The 19711-nt window shown below is 38.0% G+C and overlaps 1 pseudogene; it reads left to right on the top strand.

The window, feature by feature from the left end:
* Nucleotides 1-10664: 10664 nt before the first annotated feature.
* LOC102488405 (TIP41-like protein pseudogene) lies at nucleotides 10665-11431 on the top strand (annotated as a pseudogene).
* The last annotated feature ends 8280 nt before the right edge of the window (nucleotides 11432-19711 follow it).

The following is a 19711-nucleotide window of genomic DNA, read 5'->3' as shown; positions in this document are numbered from 1 at the left end:
GGTGTAAATTGATACAACCGTTTTGGAAAACTCTTTTGAAATGCCTATTAAAGCTAACTCATGTCTACCCTGTGTACCAGCAAACCTAATTCGTAAGTGTACTGTAGAAAGCTGAAACCATTGAAAGACAAGATTATCGACAACGATTTTGCTCTTAATACTCCACATCTAGAAAACATCTGAATGCCCATCAATAGGAAAATGGCTCCATTGTGGTCTATTCATATAAGAGAATACAAGAAAATAAAAATAAGCTTTTTGCTTCACAGAACAATATGGACGACCCTCACAGATACAATGATAAGCTCAAGAGTCTAGCCATGAATCTAGTCACACTGTGAGTCCATTTGTATGAACTTCAAGAACAGGTAAAACGGGAACCAGCAGTTAGCGTAATGGCTATGTCACTGGACTCCCATGTAGTCGATCATGGTTTGAGTCCCAGACCCGGTGGCTTAAACTCGTGCCCAGTGCGTGTGTGCGTGTGCCCAAGATCCTGAGAAGAGAATGGAGGAGAAGGGATTGCGGCGTGGCTATCCCCCGTGGGGGGTGATTTCTCGCTTTCTGTCTCTCTCTCTCTCTTTGTCTTTCTGGTGAGCACACGTGCCCTATAATAAAAACCTCTCAAAACAACCAAACAAACAAAAACAACAGGTAAAACTGATCAACAGTGATTTGGGGCAGAAGAATCAGAATAGCTATTGATTCTTAGGATGGAGGCTTGCCTAGGAATGGCACAGGGAGCATTTTATACAGTGACGGTTAATGTCGTATATGGTTGGTTGCTACACTGAGAAATGGAAATTAGGTCCATGTCACAACAACTGGCCTGGTTTCAGAGGCTTAACCTTTGCCCAGTAATGCCAACTTTATAAATACTTGTGTCATAAAGACCTCATTTTTCTAATCCATGCTGCTAGAATCTTCCCAAGTAGAATTAGTAGACCATTCCCTCCCTCCCCCCAGATGCATTATTTCCTACTCCGATGGCTTAAAATGTGTGATCCTTTGTTTAGGAGCTTGCAATTAGGTGATTTCTGCATCAACTATATAAATATATTTTCTTGAGCAAATTACTAATTGAATCAATCTGGCAATGAGATTTTAAATGACTTAAAATTAAAAAATTATTTTGAACCCTTCAGAAGCAATTACCACACTGCTTCTCAGCCTTTTGGTTAAGATCAAGTGTTGAAGCAATTATCACAAACTGATAAGCTAATTGGGTATTTTACCTGAAGTATGGCCTTTGATGGGCAAAAATCTATGGCTAGTTGAAGTTATTGTGAACTTGTGAAAGAAATACTTTTTTGGGAAAGCATTTCCTACTTTTATATATTTCTTTTTTATTTTTAAGAATTATTTTATTTACCTTTATTTATTAATTTTAATTGGACAGAGAAGGACAGAGTGAGAGAAAGAGAGAGGGAAAGTGAGAAAGCAAGTCAGGTTCGGGACTCGAACCACAGTCGGCCACGTGGGAGTCCAGCATCGTTAACCACCATACCACGTGCTGGCCCCCTTTTTATACATTTCTTTCCATTAACTTTCTGACTCCACCCTAGAAAGAGGCATCTCTGCACACCAGCCCAGAGAGGCTTGAGGAGCCCTACATGAAAACTTGTGATAGAAAGCTAATTATATAGTTTCTGTAGTCATCACAGCTGTAGGGACATTAAGAAATCTCATTTACATAGGCATGTGTTAGAATAGTCAGTGGAAAGATCAGAGTCAGACCTAAATTTAAACAGTGGATCCAGGGCTCCAGCAGTTGTACCGTAAGGCAAGTCCTAAAACTCTCTGAGCCTCAACGTCCTTATCTGTAAAATGTACCTAATAACCATTGGCTTATAGGGTTATTGCGTTAGGTTATGTAGAATGGTGTTGGACACCATGTAGAGGCTCAATACATGATGGTATTATTTTATAATCATGATAATGTTGCTCTTGCAGCTGACATTAAACTTAGTGGAATTCTGACCTCCTTTCCTTTATAAGTACAGGCGAAAACATCAGCGCACAGTTCTGCACAATTAAATGAGTGCTTTTGCTTCTTACATTTTGAATAATAGAACTTATCAATTCTTCATAAAATACTTTGGATTCTGTAGCTAAAGCTCTAAAGAAGTATAATGACTAAATAAAATTTAAATGCCATTAGTACTTCACATAATTATCACAAAGTGCCAGAGAGATATTTTGAATATCAATAAATTGAGTCAGTTATTTTGTTCTCTTTAACATTTCTACTAAGATGTTAACAGACGGGAAACCAATAAAAATGCTGTATGAAATTTATTTTTGTTTTAATTTTTTAAAAACCTACATTGCTAAGCTCAGGAGGATGTGACTATAGGGAGTTTTAGAGTAGTACATTAGCTTTTAGACTAAGAGTCAGCTTTGCGAATTACCTAATTATACTCAAACTTGGCGGTACTGACATTCTGCATAATCACTACAGACAGTTCACGTGTGGCGTGTGCACACATTATTTAATCTGACATGCATTCGTTCTTTTTTAATGCCCATAGAATTTAGAGACCGCTGTATAAGTAATTGGCATGAAAACGTAAAGAGTTTTTTTCTTCTTAAATGACAATATTGCATTTACACAAAGTATATGGAGACGGGATTGGGAAAAGAGTATAGAGGAGTACTGCCAAATAATATAGTGATTACTGTGATTACTCTCCATTTTTATCATCACGAGAGGGAAGATGGGACAGAAAAGAGAAAATGGTATGTATTGCTTCAGTCTGAACGAAGCAGGGACTTGATTCAAGTGAACAAGGGCTCTGATTTATTTATTACTATGTAAGCTGTACAAAAAACTATGTTAAGCATTTCACACGTCTTATCTTACTTAATATCTTGATATTCCTAAGAGAAAGTGTTTGAAGGAAAATACATACATATATATATATATATTGCATCAACAAATACTTATGCACTTATTGTGTGCCAGGCATCATGTGGGACAATGGTCTCTGCTCTGTATAATCTCACAGAGAATGGAGAGCATTGACATATAAAAGGAAAAATATGTCTTTTAATAAGTAGAGTAAAAATAATGATCAGTATTGATTTCTAGTCATAATTGATTTATAGGTAGGCATTCCTAAAACAGTAACTATATCACTTTAGAACTGGAAGATTCTCTAGGATTCAAGGCTTGTAGGACAGGAATGACTCATCTCATTTACAATCTAAGATTTACTAATAATTTTGAAAAGAGCAGATTTAAGTGTTCTCACCAAAAGAAAAAAATACTTACGCTAAGGCATACGTTACATAGTTCGATTTAGCCATTCTACAATGTATATATATCAAAACATAATGCTATACATTATAAATATGTACAATTTTTACTTGTCAATTAGCAATCTAAAAAAGAATAAATAAAACTTCATTTTAATACAAGAAAATGTTTATTAAATGTGAGGCATTATGCTGTGGCAGATACAGTGCACAGCCACACCCAAGGGAAGGGATTCTGGAACAACGATTGCCCGGAAACATGTATCTAACCCCTCTGAGTCAGAATTCCCACTCAAGATTCACCCAGTACACACACATGTGTCCTGGAGGTTGTGTCTCTGGTGGTGAGATTTCCTGAGATATCTTTTAAGGAGGGCAGGTAGAGGGAACTTAATTATCTAGGGTGATAGTCTAGAGGTTTCCTCTGCCAGCAGAGGGGGCAGCCACTGTGGCTGCTGGTCTTTCAGGGCTTCCTCATTGTTTAAATGTTCCCAGAGCTGGGGATCAGCTGCCTTTGGGGTTGAATTACACTGTTTCCCGCTGTCTGGAGAGACCCAGCTATGCCCTAACAGCTCCATAGAGTCTTTCCCGCTGGAGCCTGTTATAAGGCTGCAGACTGCCAGCTCATTCACCACTGTCTCATTAGCAGGAGCAGACTGTCTTGTTTATGACGGAGGCCTGGAGACCCTTCCAGCCTGTGTGGGTGACGTGGGAGTCTGCAACCATGAGCATGCAGGGATCACTGTCATTCTTCTAAGACAGTGGATTTCAGCCTTTTGTGCTTGCTACAACTTCTGAAAATACCTATGCCTAAGTACTATGCAGATCAGTGAAATCAGAAAGCTGGGGATGTAGCCCAGGCAACAGTACCACTTAGATCAGCTCACATGCTTCTGTGTAAAGCCAGGGTTACAAATGACTAATTTACTATGACTCAGATGACCACACCAAATAATTAAAAGAGGTGATTAATTTAGAAGGAAAACTGGTGGAGAGATAACACAGAGCATTAACACAGAAAAAAGAAAAATTCAAGCAGATGAAATAGAACAACAACAAAACTTTCTGAAAGAAAAAAAATTTCTAAATTTCACAACACATACAATGTATTAAAAGAATTAAAAAAAAATAGATCACTTGGTGACTATTCAGTGACTCAGAGGCAAAATACAACATTCTGTGAGGCAATCCCACATGGGAAGATCCTGGTTCCAGTCCCGAGGCATCCTTGAATATGCTGAGTACAGGTTTGGCCTTTGATCCAGCGATGGCTGAAGGCTGGGGGTAGACTGTGGTGTTGACACCCTGTTGAGGGTGCTGTCTCTTTTGCACATGGAAAAAATAAATCAATTTAATATAAATGAGATCACCAGTGAAAACTCATTTATTGTTCTAGGGAACCAAATGAAGGAAGTAACTTATAAAACAGAAAAAGAAATGGAAACCAGAAATGAAAGATACAGAACTGATGACCAAGAGGAGGAGGGAGTCAATAGGGAGTAGATGATAATGTAAAGACAGTAGAACATGTCCCTGGATGGAAGAAAGACAGATCTAAAATTTGAAAAGCCTTAATGGCTCCCAAGTAGCATTTGAACTAAAGGTCGCCATGTGGAAATTATGAGGCCTGTCCCTGTTTCTTACCCTCTCAGAAGAAAGAAAGAAAGAAACTTTAAAAAGGAAAAAGAAGGGGCCAGCAGGTTGTATGGTGGTTAAGGCGCTGGAATACTCACATGGTCGACTGTGGTTCGAGTCCCGGACCTGGTGGCTTTCTCTCTCTCTCTTTCTCTGGCAAAAGTCATGTGAAAAATAATAATACTAATAAATAAATAAAAAATAAGTAATACTTTAAAAAAAAGAAAAAGAAGAGGAGGCCTCACAATAAAGATAATGACTGTTTAACTTAAAGTAGAAAAAGCATGGTACAGCATGCTGCAAGAATAATGCTGGTAACAATTGGTGATATAAAAGTTAAAATGAAAGAAATAGAAATGCATATTGTCAAAGGATAAATATACCCCATAATATGAGCCATAAAAAAGAGCAAAACACTTGGTATGTTTGATTATGAAAAATATGAAAAGATGAATATGCGCAGTAGGTAGGAAAGCAAGTTCACTGATACAGAAAAAGTAAACAATCTATAAGAGGATGTTACGTGTACTTCTGAGAATCATATTTTATTGATAGTTTCTTGCTTATTTCAAGAGTCTGACATATTTGTTTCACCAATGATTTTGCTCATTATCTAAGCCACTTTACTTCCATCACTGTTGGATCTTAAATTTAGATCTGACAACTTCCTTCATCATACCAAGGCCTCACATTATCATCATACCACCTCCATCTTCCAAATAGTATTTTTTTTTTTTTAGCGACAAAAGAAGATTGTTTATGATGTAGTCTTGCTGGTCAGTGTCTAACTTGACATGTCAAGGAGGTATGTACTGAATAGAGGCAATGTTTTTTGTTTTTTGACCAATACCATAGACAAGTGACTCTCCTGTAATTTCATTTTGCTTCTAGAAGTAAGATGAGCACTGTTTTTCAGTGACAGCTTTGTTCCTAAAACTCAAGACTGGAATGGCTCATCATCCAGCTTTCAGACTATTGCCATCAGTGAGCTGGCTTTATTGAGCTGGTTGAAATTTGTTTTATTATAACAGAAATAAATTTCATTATGCTATTAGATTACCCATGGAAATGGAACTTTGTCATGGAAACCTTAACCACGTTTAAATGTACTATTTCTTGAGTATTAAAACCAGTGTCTCAACATTGAGACTCTTGGGAGACAACTGGAAATGGTCCTGATAACTCCTGGTGCGCAAGGACTTTAAAAATAACATAGAAAATCTCTAGAGTCAAAGGACGGAGTCTGAATGAGACTGGACAAAGCAACTCCAGATAAACATGCCCAATATTTAGTCTTATTGTTTGGAAACTGTCATTTTGGTATATTAAAAATAGTTTTTCTGGGACTGGCAGGTGGTGTGGTGGTTAAAGATGCCATATTCCCACATGGCTTACCATGGTTCAAGTCCCGGACCTGGCAGCTTGCTTTCTCGCTTTCTCTTTCTTTATCTCTGGCCAAATTAAAAAATAATAACAACAAATGGAATAAGATAAATGAATAATTCTTTAAAAAATGTTTTTTTTCTGGTTCCCCCTATTACATTTTTCTATTTGTAACTGCCAAGACCTTCAGTGTTGGAAATAGGCCCTTTGGCTTAAATAGGTACGAACTTCCTTTCCATTGGCTCTCCTTCTGTAGTGCTTTAGATGCATACCTAAAACAAGCTTTTTCTTCTTTTTTAAAAAAAAGTTATTAGAGGGCACCAGACAGAGAAAGTAATATAGAGCAAGAAAGAGATATATAGAGAAAGCACTCTCCAGGGGAGACAGCCACGTTGTAATTCCTTCTCCATTTCTCCTTTCTGGATTTTTGGCACTCATGCACCCATGCTTAGCATCTTTTTCCAAACACTGGGTTCAGGACTTGAACTGCACAGTTGACATGTGGGATCCACTTGCCTTAACCACCATGCCACTGGCTAGCCTCAAAGCAAGCTTTCATAAGTTCTTTGACTTGTGTTGATCAGAGACAGAAAACGTCTGTTAATTTCAACACTTTCTACATTTCCTAATTAAAACATGATTTACTTTACCTTCTCTCTAGAGTCTAACAGATATTGTAATATCTCAGTCTTATATCATGGGTATAACCAACCAAAGCCTTGAATTGGTTGGGAAAAACAAACAAACAAACAAACAAAAACAATGTTCAATTTAAACTGATTCTGCTCTACAAGCTAGAACCCAACAAGAAAATTTTGAGTTTTGAATTTTAATACTGTAAGCCATATGTCCATTGGCTTTTACTTTGTGTTTATCTTTTCTTCCAAAGTAGGAAATTAAAACAGCTTAGGTAAAATGAGTAAGCCTTAGGGTGTACAATTTTGGTTCGTCTGTTGTTGCCATTTTCTAAGTTAAATGATGTGTTTGAATTTTGTATTATCTTCTGTGTATTTATTTTATATACTTAAAGACAAACAAGCTTTGTTTTATTGAAAATCCTTGAATTTGTAACTTAAACCTTGAATTATGACAGATAAAATTATCTGAATTATTATAGTGCACTTATAACAAAGCTCCATTCTCCTAGGCAGCAGGATAGAGATGATTCAAAATGTTATTTATTATTTAGGAGATATATCAGGCAAGAAAACTATATAAACAAATACATACATTCTCAGGTGAGTAAATGAAAAATAAGTACTAAGCTGAAATGTTTCATAGTTGAAGAAGCAATTTATAATGAGTGTATGACAAGGCCGGAGACTACTCCTTTACATCACCAAAGCCCGTATATTTTGGTCTTAAATTCTATGAAAAGGTTTGTAACTTTTTTAAGCTGTTCTTGTCTCATCTTGATCCTGCACTGGGAAAGGGAATTAGGTTGTTCAGTGCTTTTATAAAATTGTCATACATTTCTGTATTTTTCATCAGTGTGATTGCAATGATAGCTTATGGGATGTTTTTCATATATGCATAGTCCTCAAGATTATTGTCTTGTTTTGATGACTTGAAGAGCTTACATGAAATAACAAAGCTGGAAACTCTGAAGAACTGCTTTGGGAGCGAGTATATAAAGTGTGTATAATTTTATAGATTTAAGGGTAATATAGATAAGCTGTCACAAGAGTGATTATATTCATAAGGGCATGTTATTTCCATCAGTCCCCATCTCTTCACTTTTCGTCATACTCAGCTCTAACTTACTCTCCTTAGTCTAACTCAGTTCTTAGAAATATCATTCATTGACATTCTATGAAAAGATAACTAGATCAAAAAGTCCTGGCAAAAATCTCATGGTTTAGTCTAATTGTCCACTTTATTTAAACCTACATCTGTATTGCTTGATATGGCAAGGCACGCAGATGTTAATACCCATCAGTTCTTAATCTCTATCTTTGTGAGGGGCAAAGAATTTGTCAGTCCTACATTCTTCAAGTCTTCTCCCTCCCATTCACTACAGCAGCCACATAAATCCTTCACATGCCAGATAGCCTACTCCATAGCTTTCCCATTCTCAGCAAATGATTCACCCTGAGGTTAAAGGAAAAAGCATTTATTATCCTTAACTCCTTAAGCTCATCCTACTCAGACTCACATCCATTGGTCTTGATGTCTGCCCTTGGACCTTCACTCCTTAATAGAATAATCCTTTTCCTTTCATTTTATTATTATTTTTTTAAATAATTATTTTATTTAACTTTATTTATTTATTTAAATTTTGAGCAGAGAGGGACAGAGTGAGAGAGAAAGAAAGAGGGAAAGTGAGAAAGCAAGCCACAAGGTTCAGACTTTGAACCTCAGTCGGCCATGTGGGAGTCCAGTGCCCTTAACCACCATGCCACCTGCTCACCCCTCTTCCTTTCGTTTTAAAGCTAAACCCTGCACCGGTGCTCAGACCCCATCCCCTACTGGTTCCCATAGTAACTTAGTTTCATCTGTCTTCTCTCCTTCCCTCCATCTTCAACTTCTCTCTCTCTCCTGACCTATTCCCCTTGGCATTTGCCCCACATTTACTAACTACAACCATGGTCCTATCTCTCCTCCATGTTGTAGCAGAAATCCGCTTTATTCCACAATCTCTCCTCAACTGCAACCTTTCATCCTTTCTGATCCAGTAAGACTTCTTTAGCTTCGTCACTAATAAATTCTTTAATACTAAATCCCAATGAACAATGTTTTGTGATGATCTAATTTGACTCTTTGGTTGCATTTGCTATGTGAGCATGTGCTCCTCATTAAAATATTTTTAGATTCCTGTTTATTACTTAGTTTTAACAAACTTAGGTTTTCTCTAACTTCCAACTTTTACATGCCTCTGTTCTGAATTTTCTTTTGTTTTTCCTCCACATACTCTTTCTAGGCAATCTTGACTGTTTACAAGGGTGTATTTGATATCTATTTGTTGACGATTCCAAAATCACTGTTGTAAGCACAGAACTCTTTCTTGAGTTTTAGACAAATTTATCTGCCACCCACAGTTGAATACTCTAGAGGCCAAACTGTGTCTGAAGTAGGAGTTGTGTTCTTCACTTCCTGGTTGTTTATTCCCCATGATGCTGCTGTATCACCCACTAAGCTTTTCAAACTAGAAAAGTAGACATTATGACTAAGCTCTATTTATTATATTTTCACTTCCTTATCACTCAAATCTAATCATATATTGATTTTAACCTTATTTTTTAACTTCTAGGTGTCTTTTTTTTTTTTTTTTGAGAGAGATTTTTGCTTTATGGTATGTTGCACTTGGCAGACAGAGAGAAAGCAAGTGAGAAGTCATCCCCCAGGTGGGATGGTCATGCCACAATCTTTTCTCTTCCATTCTCTTAAGATTTTGGGCATGCACACACACATGTCTGGTGTGAGTTTTAAGCTGCCAGTCTGGGACTCGAACTGCGGTCAACTACGTGGGAGTCCAGTGATGTAACCATTATGCCATTTGCTAGTCCTATTCCTAGGTATCTTAAAAAAGTGTGTACATTCTTCTTTGATTTGAATGAAATTATGCTAGTTCAGAATAACAAACTCTTGCCATTGGATTTTGCTTCTTGTTTGTGTATACTCGGTATAATGTTAATTGCAACTTCTCCCTCACTAATTATTTTGTCATGGGAATTGGAACCCTCTAATACAGAATAAAGTACAGAATAATGTTCAAAAATCCAAATCTAGCTATAGAAATTATTTGTCTTAAACCACTGTAACTTTTTATGAAAAATAAAACCCCAATTTTCAGCTTGACTTACAAGGTACTCAGGATGTGCTCTTTGTACCTTACTCGTCTCATTTTTCATGACCTGAACCTAGACTCCAACTGTATTGAGCAGCTTCCCATTATCAAAATGCCCCATGCTGTAAGTTGGATGTCTTATTTTGGTATAGGTTCCATTAATATGTTTTATATAAAGCTCATGATTCACTGAAGGCAACAAAAACAACAAAACCCAGACAACTTTTGACAAGGCTAATCCAGTCCCTCAGTGACCGCAAGACAAAGGCATTCTGTTCATAGGTATCAAATATTTTTAGTCTTTCTTGTTTTGTACTTGATGTCTGGTAATCAGAGAACAAGTGCAAGATACAAAAAGTGAGACAAGGCAACCCACTGTAAAGAGACAACGCAATAGGGAAGTAGAAGTGAGCAGTGGTGAGGAGGGTGGAAAAGTGACACGTCTGGAGGCAGTGGAACCACAGGGCAGAGGGTGAAGAGCGAGAAGCCAGGCTGGCTCTGCTGCAGCTGCCGCTATGCCTGCTGAGCGCCTGGGGTCATGATGATCCGCTGCATCCTGAGCAGCCACCAAGACTTCTTTGGGACCTGGAAACTGACAGTGGCCTAGACGCACATCATGAAGTCGGCAGACATGGAGAAGTTAGCCGATGAATTGCACATGCCATCGCTCCCTGAAATGATGTTTGGAAATCACATTTTAGGAATCCAACATGGCTCTGGTTTTGGTATTGAGTTCAAGGCCACAGATGTATTAAGATGTGTAAACAACTACCAAGGGAGGCTTAAAGTAGCCCGTGCTGCAGAGTGGCAGGAAAGCAGGATGGAGGTGGAACATTCCCAAGAGGTTATTGAACCTTATGATTGGGCCTGTACTACAGATTATAAGGGGACATTACTTGGAGAACTTCTTAAGTTAAAGGTTGTACCTATAACGGATCAGATAGATACAGAGAAGTTGAAAGCCAGAGAACAGATTAAGTTTTTTGAAGTTGTTCTCTTGTTTGAGGATGAACTTTATGATCATGGAGTTTCAAGGCTGAGTGTGAAAATTAGAGTAATGCTTTCTAGCTTTTTCCTGCTTTTGCGGTTTTTCTTGAGAGTTGATGAGGTGCTTATCAGAATGAATCACATAAGACTACCATGAGGCTGACAAGACCTACATATTACGAGAATATACACCATGAGAGAGCACAATTGCTAATTTTATGCATGTTCCACATTCTCTCTTCACTTCTCTTTAATGAAATATCACAGTATTTACCAATCAAAGAAGCAGTTTGTGAGAAGCTCCTATTTCCAGAAAGAATTGACCTTAACCCTACAGACTTGCAGGAAAATACTTGCATGGATGAATGTGATGCAGCATAAATACCTTAGAATCTGAACTGGCTGTTTGTAAGGGGGTATTTTTATTATGGGAATTAAATGTCTTGTTTATGTGCAGATTTTCTGTAGCCTTAAAGGAAAAAAAAATGTTGCAGGCAGTTTACAAAAAAAAAATAAAAAGAGAGAGACAATGCAATAGGCAGACTGAAACTCAAATATGACCCAGATATTAGACTTATTATACAGGCACTTTTATTTTTATTTTTAAAAGGATTATTTATTTAATTTTATTTACTCATTCATTTATTTCACTCTGACCAGAAAAAGAGAGAGAGAGAGAGAAAGCAACACACCAAGTCCAGGACTGGAGTCATGGTCAGCCATGTGGGAGTATCCAGTGCCTTAACCACCAGGCTACATGTTGGTCCCACACAGGGACTTTTAAATAAATATGATTAATGCTAATGGGTCAGGTGTAAAATATTTACAAATGCATGATTAGTTTAGGAATCTTAGTATAAATAGGGAAACTATGAGGACCTGTCAAATAGTAAAGCTGGAAATGAAATCATAATATCAACGATAGAGAGTTTTTTTCCAATAGTCTCATCAGATGACACAATACAGCTGACAAAGGAATCTGTGAACCTGCACACTGAAATATAGCCCAAAAAAGAGGAGAATAGAAAAGAACATCTAAATGCTATTGTACTATGTGGAAATGGAATAAAATAAATGTAATTGAGTCCAAGGAGGAAAAAGAAAGAAATCACAGGAAATAAATATTTGAAGAGATAATGGTGGATAATTAAAAAAAATTAAATGAAAGACATAAAATCATAAATACAAGAAGTTCAGAAAACCACAAACGAACTAAGAACAAACACAAATGCACATACCTCGACTCATCATAGTTAAACTACCAGCAACTAAAGATTATTCAGGGAAAATTTTGAAGGGAGTTAGAGGAAAAAGGGAGCACATGACAGTAATAAGAATTACAGCTGATTTCTCATCAGAAACCATGCAAGTCACAAAAAACAAAACATTTAATAGACACAAAAAATGAAAAGTTATCTGTTGATGATAATGTATATGGAAACGTCTTTGACTTGGCTAAGAGGCACACCATATTCATGTTGGGAAAAACCATGTTGTACACTAAAGATGTACATAGATGTAAATAGAAAAATAGAAAAAAGAGAAATATTTTTAAAAGAAAATGGAATATTTACTTAATAGTTTTCTTCTTCTTCTTTATATAGTTTTGCTATAGGGCATGTACACGAGCCAGAGAGAAAGAGAGGGAGAAAGAGAAATTGAGAAATCATCCCCCACAGAGGGATGGCCATGCCTCAGTCCCTTTTTCTCCATTCAGCTCTTGAATGAACAATACCACAGGATTGTTTCAAGCTGCTGGGTCTGGGACTCAAACCATGTAGTCAGTCATGTGGGATCCAACAGCCTTAACCACTATGCTACTGGCTGACCCAGTAGTTATTATCTCTACTGATACTGAAATTGTTTCCATAGTGATCAGGGGAACCAATTTCTGTGTTCTTGCGTCCTTCTGACATAATCTTAGTATTCTCTCTCTCTCTCTCTTTTTTTAATTCTTAGTATTCTTTGATGGAATATATGCTTTTTGTCATTAATGTTCTAGGCACATTTTGTGCATTTCCCATTTCTTATCTGAAATTAGTCATGTCTCTAAAAAGATCTTGTTCCTTTTAACATTCCATAGTCTGAGTAGAAGGGTTGCTGATTTTATTGATTCTATGTTGGTGATAAGTGTCTATTCCTTTTCAATAGCAGAACAAGGGAAGGTTTTGGAAGATAAAATATATCACAAGGTCATATAGATAATTTAAATTTAAAATAGGACTACAGGATTTTTATTTAGCCTTATTTGTATTGCTGTTTCCTTTCTCCCATATGGATATATTGTTCTGTGTCTCAGTAACACCTACAACATTATTTGCCTTAACTCACACTTTACATGCAAAAATTCCAGAGTAATGATGCCAATACTACCAATAATAATGTGATGTAACTGAGAACCAGTGTCATGAAATATTTTGAATTTCTATACTTTCCTGGTACTGATAAGCCCCCAAAGTTAATTATGTCCTGAAATTTAAGTTGAATCATAATTTTATTCTTTCATGGCACATGGTAAATGTGGCATTTAGTTTTGGCTGACAGTATTTCTTGAAACTCAATCTCAACATTTTCCTAATGTTTTTGCTTTTATCTGTAGTACAAGGGAATTCTTGACTTTCTCAAGAAATATGGAAGAGATAAGATACCTCTTAAAAGAATACCGAGTTGGCTTCATGGCCTGGTGATTAAGGTAGCTGGATCCCACATGGCTGACCACATGCTTTGAGCCCCAGATCTGGTGGCTTGAGAAATACGTCAGATGCGTATGCATGCATGCTCAAAATCCCAACAGGAGGGAAAGATGAAGGAGAAGGGATTGTGGTATGGTCATTACTCATAGGGGTTCTTTTTTCTCCCCATTTTTCTATGTTTCTCTGGGGAGCACATGTACCCTCTGGTACATATTGCACATGCATGCACACACACACACACACACACACAAATATCATCAACTTTCATCAGACCTGAAGCTCCAGGTTTCATGTGTCACATGTATGGCTTCAGACTTCATAGGCAAGCATATCAGTGCTAAATTATCCTTTTGTTTCATGCTTTTGACATCAGATAGCCTCCTTTTTAGCCATGCATTAGAGCGGTTACGGTTGCAGGAATGGAGGTTGAATTAGTTATCTAGGGATGCCCTAGTAAAATACCACAGAGTAGGTGGCGTAAACAATAGAAGTTTATTTCCTCACTGTTCTGGAGGCTGGAAGTCCAAGATCAAGGTGTCAGTAGGGTCAGTTTCTCCTGAACCTTTCTCCTTTGCTTGCAGATGGTGGGTTTCTTGCTGTGTCCTTACATGGCCTTTTCTCTGAGTGTGTACACTTGGTGTTTCTTCTTCTACTTATTAGGACACCAGTGCTATTGAATTTGGGTCCCACACTTATGATCTCATTTGACCTCATCTGGCTCTTTAAAGAAATATCTGTATTTGAACTATATCTCTCAATCCAGTCACACTGAGTGTTAGGACTTCAATATACAAATTTTAGAGATACACAATTCAGTCCATAATAGAGATAAGTATAGCTCAAATATTATGGAGTCCCCATCAAGCCTGATTTAGTTGCTTCCACAATGAGAGATCCACTGTAGTAAATTATTGTAATTTTATGTTGCCTTGGCAACTACTTTTTAATGTAAATTTAACTTTCTCATACTGAAAGCAGAGCTCAGTTACCCTGGATCCTGTTTCTAGTTGCACATTCCCAAATGGCTCAAGTTGATGGCCAGAGATAAGAACTTAGAGGTATCTTTCCATCTTGCCAGATTGGACTCCCAGATTTCCCACCACTTCCTTTAAATGGGCAACTTGGGTATTTATCTGAGAACTTTAACTGACCCACACACTTCTCTCTTCAAGTATACCTTAGTTGCCCTGCATGTGCCCTCTCTACTTGACTTTCTTGTTTCTTGTGACCCAGGAACAGAGGTGTGCCCTTCCCCCTTATTATGCCTTCCTTGCCCAGGATCTGTAAATAAGAATCTTTGAACTTGCTCCCTATTCTGGTGGTATATTGAATCTGAAGAACTAGAGGCAATCCCCAGCTGAGTTTTCCTTGGGACACTGGGGAGAATACAAGGTGAGGGGCCCAGTGACAAAGTGATGGTAAGACAGGTGTAAACAGAACACAGGTTGGCTAAGAGCCACAAAGGCATCTCCCAGAATAGGTCAGTATCCTGTGTGAGGGATCTCCTGGTTGTGGGCCAAACATGTAGGCATTAGGCCATCTGCCAGGAAAAAGAAACATCCTGTGAAAGGAACACTGTAAACATGTATGCCCAACTCTCTCTCATCTCTTGTTAGGGAAGGGTTGCTAGCTGCTTTGGTACTGGCACCCCAGATTAGCTAGAGGCTCTCCCAACACCAACTTTATAGCAGCAGAGACCCACACCGCATCTTAGATGTGGCACCATTTCCCAGAAGTCCCAAATAGAACTCTCTATGGGGAGCAGCATTTTATCTTTACTAGACTCAATGCCTACTGCAATGCTTCCTGAAGCTCCACCGACTAAGAGTTTACAGGTAAACTTATCCATTGACATGTCTACAATATAGCATTGCCTTGGACTCCTAACCACAGAATCCACTCTTAAATCATGTGTTCCAACTCCTAGACACAGCTTATCTGAAAGGATGATAACATAACCCACTGAGGGCTCACTAAAGTTTTGGTAGGTGGGGTCTCTGACCTTCAGGATGTGTTGAGCTATAAATTTCCTGCACCCGTGATACAGATAGGATACCTTTCCAAGGATAAAAAGAGGTAACAGAAGATAACTTCAGATAACACATTGATCAAATTGAATGGAATTTTATACTAAGAGATGTCTAGACCAAGCTTCCTTAACTATGATCAGCCTTTTAAACCTTTCTCCATCATAAATGCTATTTTCCTCTTCTCTATTACTATCCCTTCATGGGTCTCTGTTTTTTAGCCTTTGACTTTATTAAGACATAAGCAAAGGAATGTACTTTATTTTAAATGTATGGTCTATCTTTAACCTAGGCTAGGAATTAATAGTTTGAAAAGTACACATTTTTTTAAAAAAGGAGGTGCAACATATGATTAAACATATCACAAAAGGCTACTATTAACAACCTATATAGACATAAGACAACTTATGTCTGAATTGCCAAATAGTAAAATAGTTCCACAGACTATGTCCTTGAACATTATTACCTAAGGAAATATTCCAAAGTGCCAGATGTTTCGTTACTTGAGTATATTTTTATAAAATGGAAATTCATTGATTGCCATCAGATGGAAATTAGAAGGAAAATCAACTTTAAAATTGTCTCATCAATTTATTTGATCTGATCCTTTAAAGCACACACACACACACGCACACACACACACGCTCATCTATTTAAATATAGATACATGTGTATATGTGTATGATTTACTAAATCTACTATGCAATATATTTTGCTAAAATTATTATAATATTTCTATAGATAAGTTTTCAGTTTTCTTGGGGAAAAAAAAAACCCCTGCCATATGTGTTCACCAAATGTTGTAAAGGTAGTGAAACTATATTTATAGACATTAAGGGGACTGTGCATTTGAACTGAATTTCTTTTAAAAATAGTGTATCTTTATCGCAACTGTGAGGCGTTTAGGCAGGCAAGCGAGACCCACATGTTGCTTCAGAGCATCCTTGGTGAATGCCTTCACCAGGGTTCTTTATTTTTTCATGCGGTTTGAGTCACTGTCTAGTGCCCTTTCGTTTATTTCAGCCCGAAGGACTCTATTTAGTATTTCTCGAAGAGAAGATTGTCTAGAAACAAACTCTGTTTTTGAGTATCGGGAAATGTCTTGAGGCGTGCCTTCTACTCCAAGCAGACATTTCGCAGTGCTGCCTTTCCTGCGTTCCCTGCTGTGCACAGCCTCCAGCTCACCCAGGGGTGAGAATTTAGTGTGCTCCGATCTTTCCTGGGCGTGTGTCTAAGGCCTTCTAGGTTTCCAGGAATATGTGGAGCTCTTTAGCCCTCCCTATGGACATCTCATTCCTGTTTTTCCCTCTAAACTTTATGACTCACTTGCTCGCCTCATCCGTGATCCACAACCTCAGGCGTCCGCGATGTGAAACCACTGCCTTGAGTTGCTTTCCACCTCCCCCCCCTCCCCGCCCGCCCCATCACCCCCCATTTGCACTGACGGAACTCTGAGTCAGGTGAAATAAAGACAGCAAGTGGGAACTACCAGACTGTTCAAATGATGAAAATTCTCTCAAACTGGGCTGTGAAAGAGCCCTGCTTCTGCTCTCGCAGTGGCTGCCAAGGCGCAAGGCTCCGATGTTCACGGACGGTTAGGTGTTGTTTCCAAGGCTGTCCCTGAGCTGGTATGGGAGGACCGAGAGGGCAGGATGTTCCAATACCACGAAGCTCTCTGTTCTTCCCGAGAGTTAGTAATTTTCTTGATTAAACACTCCCCAAATTGCTGCAAGCTTTTGGTTAATTCCCGAGTTCTGAAAGGTTGGTTCTGACCATTGTTACCAGTTTTTTTCCTCTCTTTTATGGAGGAGAGAGTTTTTGAGATTTTTAGCCTATCATTTTCACTGACATTACGAAACTCTTGAGTCTTGATTCTTATTTTTGACTGAAATGAGAAAGATATATTAAATACATTAGGAAGATCTCAATGAAAGAAGCTTGTCCAACTTCTGTTCTCTAATAACTGCACAGGCCACACAACTTAGGCAGAGTTTACACCCATGATAGCTCTATGCTGGTTACTGGTATTAAAAACAAGTAAGGAACAAACAAGCAAAAAACAGGGGGACGTTAAAATCAAGTGTGGTCGGCTAGTCTGTGGACTTTGAAAACTGAGATTACTGTTTTGATGCTTAGCGTATAAAGCACTGGTATCCCTGAGTGGGGTGTTTATGTCCACCAAGTAAGCTGGAGAAGGCGGTTGCTTCATTTGCCTCATTCTGTGTTTCATAATCTGTAAAGTAATACCATAGACCTCCTAGGATTGCTCTGAGGACTAGCTACAGCATAAATCAATTTGTGTCACATAATAGGGACTGAGTTCAAAACAGGTATCTTGATCAACAGAAAGAATACTAATTAATAATAACTACTGTTACTATGTCGTTTATCCTCCATGCCTCACAGGGATATACTGAACGTATTTAAAAAAAAAAAAAACTGGTAGTTTTTTTGTTTCTTTGTTTTTGTTTTGTTAAACAATTATTTATTTAATCATTCATTTATTTTTATTTGACCAAAGAGAATCGCAGAAAGAGAAAGAGAGAAGGAAAGTGAGAAAGCAAGCCACTAGGTCCAGGATGCAAACTGTGGTGGGAGTGTCCAGCACCTTAACCACCATGCCACCTACTGGTCCCCCAGGGCCTGTTTTCTAAAACAAAGCTCAAAAAAACGCAGGCGGTTGTGTTTGTCCTTCACTGTGTGTGTAGACTGCATAGAATTCTGGAAGTTCCTGCTGGGAGTGGTAATCAAATGGAAAACAACCTATCTCATGAATGTGCTGTCCTGAATTCAATATGTGAATGAGGGGTGGATGAGGAAGGTGGGCTGACTAGGAGGTGACATTACAAATGAGCCTGTACATCTCCTAGAGGTACTCAGTAAATCAAGGGCCCCAAGGACTTCAGCTGATGGAACTAAACTATAAAGAAGAAAATCCAAATATAGATTAAGTAAGCTGAGGATGAGGAAGACAGAAGAGTGAGAGGTGAGAGAAGGACAGCAGAGGGAAGAGTGGAGGAAGCAGAGAAGCGCAGAGATGTGATGGGTCATAACACCATTAGCAAACTAGGGAGAGTCCTAGCTGAAAGGAGGTTGTAGAATTGCTGGTATTTCTGGCTGCGGTTTCAAACGTGCTCTCCTTTCTCCTCTGGATTTAAATTGAACTTTTCCTCTCCCTGTAGAGACGGCAGAGTAACCGTAGCAAAATGAGTGTAAACATATGGTGTGTGTTAATGTGATCGTTCGCCTCCTCATTATGGATTTAGTATGACCATTAACATCTAACTGCCTAATTTCCCAATAACCATTGAAAAATTAGCGCTGCATCATTGCCACCCTAGTAGTTGCCATACTAATTTTGTCATTTCTAAAAGCATTTAATCTTTGCAAAATGGCGCAAATCATTTGCTGTTGTGTTAACTTGACTTTTGGCCTATATTGATGTGATTTATTTGTGAATTGCATTTCCATATAAAATAAAAATCACAAAGTTAGCAATCCTGTACAAAGAAATAAATTATAATTACATTATCTAGTTTTTAGAATTTTTTTGTTATGAGATCAGTGATTATTTGCTCTTTTTAATATCATGGTTCATATCAAAGCCTTTTGAAAAATTAATTTGATCTAGATGTATATGGTAAAGTATCCAAATCTTTCCATGCTTTGTTTAAATTGTTCCCATAAATAACCAAGAGCAAATTCCGTGTGTGCAGGTGTAATTCATTATTTACTGGGAAAATTCCCTATGAAGCTGAAGACTTGTGTGTTCCTGATTGTGGAAGGATGTGTGATCTTTGAATAATTTCCACAGCATATAAAAACACATGAGGAGGTTGGCCCAGTTGCCGATTGGTTAGGAATGCTGACCCCACATGACTGCAGTTCAAGTCCCAGCCTTGCCAACTTGAAAAGTGTAACGTGTGTGTGTGTGTGTGTGT

Source organism: Tupaia chinensis, unplaced genomic scaffold (assembly GCF_000334495.1).
Source record: "Tupaia chinensis unplaced genomic scaffold, TupChi_1.0 Scaffold000355_1, whole genome shotgun sequence".
NCBI lineage: Eukaryota > Metazoa > Chordata > Mammalia > Scandentia > Tupaiidae > Tupaia > Tupaia belangeri.
The sequence above is the reverse complement of the archived record's forward strand: the minus strand, read 5'-3'. Positions and strand labels throughout refer to the sequence as shown.